A 9,298-nucleotide genomic window follows, 5' to 3' on the forward strand; every position below is an offset into this window, starting at 1 on the left:
CTTTATTATCTCTAAAGAGCTAAGTACGGAAGAGGCCAAAAAAAGGATTCAATCTTGGAGCACCAATGAAAAATTGCTTGTTGACAAAGTCTATGAATACATTAGAGGTGTCAAGCCTACTATTAGTTGGTGTTCTGTTATATGGAACCCAGCAATCCCCCCTAAGATGTCTTTCATTTTGTGGCTTGCTAAAAGGAATCGGTTGCTTACTCTTGACAAAGTTGCTTTTTTGAACAAGGGTTCCATCTGCCCTTTATGTTCAAATGAGCCTGAGTCAAATGCTCATTTGTTCTTTTCTTGCAGGAATCTCTCCAAGTTTGGGCTCACATTCGTGATTTGGCTCCTTTCCCTAGGCGTTTCACTTCTTTACAACGCATTACTGACTCTTTAATTAGGGGCAGATCCACATCAGTTGTTCAAGGAAAATTACGTTGTCTGGCTATAGCAATTACAGTCTACTGCATTTGGCTGTCTAGGAACAAGCTGATTTTTGAAGATTATCAATTTTCTGTCATAGAGGTTATTAGCAAGATTAAGTTTCTTATGTATAGACAAGCGCATCTGTTGCATTTGTTTTAGCATCTTGATATAGGTCTTCTTGTATTAGGGAGACTTTTGATTTTCTTTAACTGCGGGGTATGCCCCGTTTATTATTGTATCATTTTGGGTTTAATATAATTTACATTTTTTCCCAAAAAAAGAAAGTAATACACACACAAAAATTACAGAGCATAAATCTTTCGTCCAAATTTAATCTACAATTAAAATTCATAGAACATAACAGATGGTAACCGAAATAAGACCACACAAAGAAAAGAATGGAGATCTCATATGAAAATACGTTTGGTTGAACAGTATGGATTATTATAAGTCGTCTTATATTGTTTTTAATTACTAAAGATAAAACAAAATAAAAAAGGAATAAATCAACGTGCAAATTATGTTTATTTCGATATCCTAATAAAATTGTTAAGTAGTTCAGAATGAAATGAAAAATAACCAAAATAAAAATAAAATATGGTTATTAATTAAATGTTAATAAATTGAAAATGACTTTGGCAAAAATAAATACAAAATTGAAGCTGATTTGAATAAAATGTTAAAATTGATAGTGTAATATTTAAAATTGATTGTTTAGTTCAAACTAATTAGGAATAAGTCAATGTCTAAATTATCATTATTTTGATATCCTAACAGAACATGCTTATTAAAATTGATCAAACTTTTATAAAGTGACAATGATTATGACAGAAATAAATACAAAAGTGAATCTGGTTTTAATAATTGGTTAAAATTGATATGGTAATATTTAAAATTTATTGTTAAAAACCTACTAATTAGGAATAACTTAATTGCTAAATTATTATGTTTATTAATTAGAAAATCATGAATATTTTAATATACAATATTTAAAACTGATTGCTAAGGACCCATTAATGGAAAGGTTTAAATTATGATTATTTACATATCTAAACAGAATATGTTTAGTAATTTGAAAATCATGATTATTTTCATATATTAAAATTGGTTGTTAAGTACCTATTAATGGAAAGGTATTTTAAATTTTCCTAACGTTTTGTTTAATTTTTAAATCCATAAAACATACTTTTAAATATAATTGATTGTTAAGTTTCTACTCATTAGAAATAACTGAACGCCAAAATTACTTTTTAAGATTAATAGTGTAATATTTAAGATTGATTGTTAAGTAAAATGATATTATGATTAAACTTTTATAAATTGACGATGATTAAGACAAAAAAATAAATACAAAATGGAACCTGGTTTTAATAATATGTTAAAATTGATATGATAATATTCTAAATTGATTATTAAGAACCTATTAATTAGAAATAATTCAACGTCTAAATTATGAATATTTACCTATCCAAACAGAGTATGTTTAGTAATTTGAAAGATTATTTTAATATACTAACAAAATGTTTAAAATTGATTGTTAAGTACCTATTAATGGAAATGTCTTTTAAATTTGTCTAACATTTTGTTTAATTTTTAAATTCACAAAACATACTTTTAAATATAATTGATTGTTAAGTTCCTACTAATTAGGAATAATATGTTAAGTTCCTACAAAAGTGAATCTGGTTTTAATAATATGTTAAAATTGATATGATAATATTTAAAATTAATTGTTAAAAATCTATTAATTAGTAATAACTCAATGTGTAAATTAATTTGAAGATTAATAGTGTCATATTTAAGATTCATTGTTTCCATGTCCTAACAGAATATGTTTATTAATTAGAAAATTATGATTATTTTCATATCTTAACAGAATATTTTAAATTGACTATTAAACCAAACAAATTGATTTTATTATCCATAAATTAATTTCCATAACTGGTCCAAGATTATGTGACCATGATATACCAATTAAATGATAAAAGTATAAGAAAATATAAAAAAATAAAAATTAAAAACTAACATTCCAATGAAAGTTAGAAATTACTAAAAAAACTTGTTTACCGAATAACTAATTTAATGAGTTTTTCAACTAATAAAAAAACTAAAAACTCAAGCGGGAATAAAAATGAATGAATTGATTGCATATATAAATAAGAGTAGTAAACATTTAAAAATCTCAAGCGGGACATTGCTACTTTATACAACAGTACTAACCTAAAGAGTGGTAAATTTATATGAATATGCTTTAGTGGGAGTGATGTAATACAATTGTACATGGGCCAAGGTCTTTCCCGTAGACTTCTTAATGGTCATTGCAAATGAAGTCATTCTAAGTGGTTTGAATGGCCATGGAGAATCAACGCCTGCACTCAACAGGAATGCCTTGTGGGAATTTTTTATCATTGTAATTATTTGTTTTATTTGAATCAATTAAATTGTAAAAGTTTAATTTTAATCTTTTATATTTTTAAATTACATTTATTAATTATTTACTTATTTTTTGTTTGAAACATTAATCTTATGTTAATATTAATCTTATTTTTTTTAACTAACATAATTAAAATATCTAACTCTTCAATAAAATTTTGAAATATCTTCTCTTTGATTCAAGTATGAAACTTATCCTTGATAAAAAAAACTAACTACACTTAAACATTTTTTTTCATCTATATGAATATGCTCTAGTGGGAGTGATGTAATACAATTGTACATGGGCCAAGGTCTGTCCCATAGACTTGTTAATGACAATTTTTTTAGAGTAAATAATCAATTTCGTAAAAAAAAAGACATTATCAAGTTATTTCTTGAAAATAATAAAATAATAAAAAATTTCTCAAAAAACAATTTATCACTCGTTTAAGTTCAAAATTAAAAAAATGTTAACGTAAAAGACAATATTAACATAGTTCAAAATTCAAAAAATATTAACGTATAAGACAATGTTAATATTTCCGAGAGAACTAAAATGATAATAAAACCCTTCGCTCATTTTATTACTTTGAAAATTAAATCAATAGTAATAGACAATCTTATTATAATTAATTTATTTTAATAATGAGTAAAAGCACTATGACAGAAAAATGCATTGGAAAGGCAAGTCTTGGGAACAAAAAAATGCATTGGAAAGGCAAAGAAAAACACATTGAAAAGCCAAGTCTCGGGAACATAAAAAATGCATTGGAAAGACAAACATCTTGGGAACATAATACAAATAATTAATTATTACATATTTAAATTTACAATGGAAATAAATGAATAAATGCATCGTAACCGGAGCAAAATCAACACAAAAGACAAAAAGTATTAAATGCACAATAAAATTAAAATTAATAAAAATCATTAATATAAATGGAGGTTGACAGTGAAGTTTTTGGGCGGGAATGAAGGCTCTTGACATTGCCACACGTAAGCACTGACTCATCCACGTTAGCATCGGGCAAAGAAAACAAAGTTTTCTCCTGCGAAGAAAACGAAGCATGTTCAGGAACACGAAAAATTATATCTTTTCACTGCGAGAACTAACAAAACAAAGGCAGAACAAAAGAAACACAAAATGCAAAGGAAGAACAATACTCAACCACGGACAAATAAGGTCGAGAAAAAAAATTCAATATTTTGCATTGTCAGAACCCAAAAATCAAAGTTTTTTGGTGAAAAAATCGCAGTTTTAGAAGAAACAATGAACATGCAGTGAAAAAAAAGCCGAAATAAAAAAAACGCATACAAATGCAAAAGGAGGTAAAATGAAAACGCAGAAGGAGACGGGGAGGGAAAACAAACCTGTAAGCTATCCAACATACTATGATCTGTGGCTTTTGTCTTGCAAAAGAAGAAGAATACTCAACCACGGTCAAATAAGACTGAAGAACACAAAAAAAATCAATCTTTTGTACCAACAGAACCCAGAAATCAAAAGGAGAAATGAAATACATCACAAACCTGTTCTTTTCATGTCGGACACTATTTGTTGTCTTCGTTGTTGCTGTCGGTCACAAAGATACCCAATGCTACATATCTGAACAAAGCTCTAAGCTTTGTTGTTGTGATGAATAAAAAACCACAAAAAGCTAGTAAATGATGCACATGCAACATCAAAACCCAACAAACCCCGACCAAAATGGTACATAACAACAAACCACTCAAGAAAAATCCATAAGCTTCGTATACAAAACGATAAACTTGTTGTAGAACAAAAAAAGATCCAACCTTTTGTACTAATAATAAAAAATGAACAAAGCTTTAAGCTTTGTTGTTGCGATGAATAAAAAAACCACAAAAAGCTAGTAAATGATGCACATGCAACATCAAAACTCAACAAACCCCAACCAAAATGGTACATAACAACAAACCACTCAAGAAAAATCGAAAAGCTTCGTATACAAAACAACAAACTCATGATAAAATACAAAAAGGTTGAACCTTTTGTACTAATAATAAAAAATGAACAAAGCTTTAAGCTTTGTTGTTGCGATGAATAAAAAAACCACAAAAAGCTAGTAAATGATGCATATGCAACATCAAAACCCAACAAACCCCAACCAAAATGGTACATAACAACAAACCACTCAAGAAAAATCGAAAAGCTTCGTATACAAAACAACAAACTCATGATAAAATACAAAAAGGTCGAACCTTTTGGCTTGAAATACCATCATACCTGCAAACCAAGCCGAAAACGAACAACAAACAACGTTTATGAACAAAAAGGTCGAACCTTGTGGCTTGAAATATCATCATACCTGCAAACCAAGCCGAAAACGAACAACAAACAACGTTTTTTATGAACAAAAAGGTCAAACCTTGTGGCTTGAAATACCATCATACCTGCAAACCAAGCCGAAAATGAACAACAAACAACGTTTTTTATGAACAAAAAGGTCGAACCTTATGGCTTGAAATATCATCATACCTACAAACCAAGCCGAAAATGAACAACAAACAACGTTTATGAACAAAAAGGTCGAAGCTTTTGGTTTGTTTTTGTGCGAAAAAAGTAAAATACCATCATACATGACGAACCAAGCCGAAAATGAAGCCTTTGTTTCTTACATGCAAAAACGAAGCCCTTATTTGGAAAAATGAAAATAAAAAATGGAGAGAAAGAAGAGAGAAGTGGGAGAGAACAGTAAGATGGTGGAATACCAAATGGGGGAGAGAAAACAGTGGAGTACCAAATGACAGAGAGAGAAAAGAAGAAATGCAATGCAATAAATTAGAAAACGTAATAAAAAGGATGCAACTGAAATAGGGAGAGGAGGAAAATGAAAGGCCTTGCATTGGTATTGGTATTGTCTCAGTAACGCCGAAGCATCGGTAATAATAATAATATAATAATATATAATAATTAATAATAATAAAGTATGATGTGATGTTTTTAAGCGGGAAATTGGATAGCTGGCTGTGCGACATGTTAGCCCTGGCAATGCCACGCCAGCATTGTCAGGGCCTTGTTTGTATCATGATAGATGATATCAAAGCAGGATCCAAGAGGGAGATGAATTGGATCACCAAAACTTGCTTGAAAGCCTCTTAATTTTTTTTAAAAAAAACTTAGTTTACAAGTGAAAATAATCAGTAATCTAGTGGCTTAAGAGATGCTACTATAATTGGCTTTTTTAATCCTTGCATCAATTTGCAAATTCAAACATATTCAATTAAGAATAATAAACAAAGATTAAAAAGAATGATAATGAAGATAGATGTAAGGATGAAAAGAAGAGAAAGATTGCACAATTTTTTTTTTGTATTGGTTCAATCACTTGCGTGATCTATATCTAGTTACTCATACAATCTTATAGTATGAGTTTCAACTAATTAAATTAATGGTTAAAAAATCTTCACAAGCAAAATACATAATACATATGCTTTTAGTTCTTGAATCCTACAAGAACTATCTAATTCTATGTAGAACCCTACTACATAAACCCTTTGAGCACCTAACTCAAAGATCAAACAAAAAAAAAAAGGAAAGATTTCACCTAAGAGTGATATGAATATCAAAATTTAAGTACTTATCTTATTACTTCAATGAAGACTCCTTTTAGCACCACTTTGAAAGATCCATTAGTATGCAAGTTAAGAAATCTTGTTTCATGCTTTTGAATCTTTAAGGAGAAAACCAAGAAATGACATGACCAACGCATTAAGAGGCGTGAGTTTTATGAGGGTGAAAAAGTATTAGTCTACAACTCACATCTCCATCTCTTTCTAGGAAAATCGCACTCTAGGTGGTACAGTCCCTTCATAGTGGTGAAAGTATTCCCATATGGTGTACTTGAGCTAAAAAGCAACTATGGGAACACCTTCCAGATCAATGGACACAAAGTCAAGCATTATGAGGAGGTATGGCTTCAAGTGCACTACATTGTGCATCTTCAGGTGTGAAGTTTCCCTCCATGTCACACATCAGGCTCAAGACGTTAAACAATCACTCCCTAGGGGGGCAACCTATGGGTTCTGTGGGTCTTTAAAGACTCACATGTATCCATGTTCTATTTTTATGATATTTTTGTCGTTTGTGTTCATTTTCTCAAAGTTTTGTGTTTTTTGTCATCCAGTATGGGTCATAGTGTCTCAGCACGGGCCATGCTGGTTTTCTTGTTAAATAAAAAATAACAAAATCCGAGCATAACCATGCTCTACATAGCACGACCCATGCTCAAATTCCACTTTTTGGCAACATCCTCGTTATTTCCAAGCATGAACATGCTAGATTTAGCATGGCCATACTGCTCCCCCAAAAAAAACCTATTCACATTCCAGCACAAGCCATGCTAACTTAGCACACAACGTGTTGGAATGTGGGGTACAAATATTAAAAAGGAAGTGAGGGCACCATATGACCTCCTCACTCTTCCAAATCCCCCCTCCCCCAACTATTCATCTCTTCCCTTACTCCTTTTTTCTCTCTTCTCCTTCACATTCCCACTTCTCTTAATCCTCATTCCAAAAGTAAGTTAACTCATAATTTTAGTGTTATCTAAATTTTCTATTTCTTCTCAGATAGCTCTTAGATTTTAGGATGTAGTAATCTAGGTTTTTTTTTTTGTTTTGATCGTCTAGGATAGTTTAGGTTGTTTAATCTTCAATGAATTTTGATTAGGTGATTTTAGGATAAACAACTTAGAATATTTGCTGGAAAATTTGGTGGTTGTTCGTCACAGCACGGGTCATGCTGCACTAGCACGAACCATGCTCCTAGGTTTTTGATAAATGTTCTTTTTGTTCATACGAAGCACGCTTCGTGCTCCTGGGTTTACAGTAGGTCATGCTCCCAACACGACCCGTGCTCCCCAAGCCATGTTGTCTTGGACCCAAACCCAGTATGCGTTGTGCTCCATCAGTATGGCTCGTTCTAGTTAAAAAAACTAATAGTTTTATGTCCCATTTCTCTCTCTATATTCTTACGTGCAGGTTCATGGGGGCTCTTCCCAGTTGCAGGTTCCAACAAAAGGGACAAGGTGTCCCGAGAACGTCCTGTTGTTCAACGCAGGTGTCAACCACCCCCTTAGCAGTCACCACCATAACAGGGCCGCCATCAGTGGGTAGCTTGTTAGCCATCTTTGTCACCATCACCGTCTCCACCACATGTCGAGGAGCCTAAAGTTGAGACCCCTAATCCAAGGATGTTGGCCAAGTTTGTCAAGCACTAATGGTGGTTGTCCCCTTTTTTTACTCATCCTACGCACCACTTAGACACGACCACCTTCACAGCTCTTGGATCTCAAGAGCGGCTAATGACTTACATCCATGCCTTGGGATAGGAGGACTTGGCACTGATTGATGAGCCCACTTATCGAGCACCTACTCTGAAGTTCCTAGCCTCTTGTTGAGGGTGGCAGTGTACTATTCCCCCACCTAAGGATGATCCATAAGCAATTTGGTATGATTTCCATGACCCTCATACTGAGAAGATGACATCATTTTTCATGATGGGTTGAAAGCATCACATGACATTAGCAAAGTTGGGGGACAATAAGCGATACATAGGGGATAACACTTGGATGAAGATCACAAGCTAGGGTCGTTACAATGCACAACTCTCCAAGGCCAGTCAAATTTTAGACCCCATTTTGTGAGCCATTCACAGGTGGCTTTTAGGTTCCATTCACGACTGCAAGAATAATGATAACCACCAGAGATGCCTACTTGGTCTATGGAATGACCAGAGGAAACCAGTGTAATGTCAGCTATATGTACCTCCAAGCTTGCATGGATGTAGGCAAGAGGACCTCCAAGCTACATCACCATTGGTTCTTTTATTGCCAAGCTAGCACACCACATAGGTTATACCCCACTTGTTCCCATGTTTGTCATTCACCATGTTACACTTATGGGCATTGGCTACGTTAGTCAATAGGGCAATGATTAGGCCTTCATTGACCACACAAGAGCACCACATCAGGACGTCAACATGGAAGACCAGTCTTAAGACCATTTGGCAAATGAGGCCTACTATAAGGAGAATTAATTTCAGCGGTTTCCTCCGCATGATTTTGAAATGCAGGGCCTCTACAACTACTTAGATGAGATGAGGGCTAGGATTTTTGGCCGTCTTGATCATATGGAAGATGACTTCCAATCTTGCCTATCGATCTGGCTACTCAACTCGATGGGATGTAGGACCACATAGACACTCACCAGGAAATGGTTTAGACTTGTTTGGATGCTTATGATGCCAAATTGGATGAATTCTTTCAGCACCAATATCATGGAGCTGCACCCCCCCCCCCTCTTAAGGGAGTTTTATCTCTATATCTTTCTTTTTTCCCCTGTTTCCATGTACTTTTCCCTTTGTTTTATTTTTCATTTTGTCTCTCATCTTTGTGCATTAAGACATTGCATTTGGGTCATTGTAGTACAGTGGTGTTTA

General features: G+C 32.9%; 1 long non-coding RNA gene across 2 annotated transcripts; it reads right to left on the bottom strand.

Annotated features, from left to right (window-relative positions):
• Positions 1-3,693: 3,693 nt before the first annotated feature.
• On the bottom strand, positions 3,694-5,671 carry LOC114408189. Of its 2 annotated transcripts, XR_003665845.1 has the most exons (4): positions 5,084-5,671; positions 4,366-4,441; positions 4,207-4,286; positions 3,694-3,884 (listed from the first exon to the last, which is right to left on the bottom strand). It is a non-coding gene; the product is annotated as an uncharacterized LOC114408189 (long non-coding RNA). The 2 variants fall into 2 exon arrangements; XR_003665844.1 differs by having other exon boundaries at positions 4,366-5,670.
• Positions 5,672-9,298: the final 3,627 nt, after the last annotated feature.

The sequence above is a fragment of the Glycine soja genome, chromosome 4 (genome assembly GCF_004193775.1).
Source record: "Glycine soja cultivar W05 chromosome 4, ASM419377v2, whole genome shotgun sequence".
Classification (NCBI taxonomy): Eukaryota; Viridiplantae; Streptophyta; class Magnoliopsida; order Fabales; family Fabaceae; genus Glycine; species Glycine soja.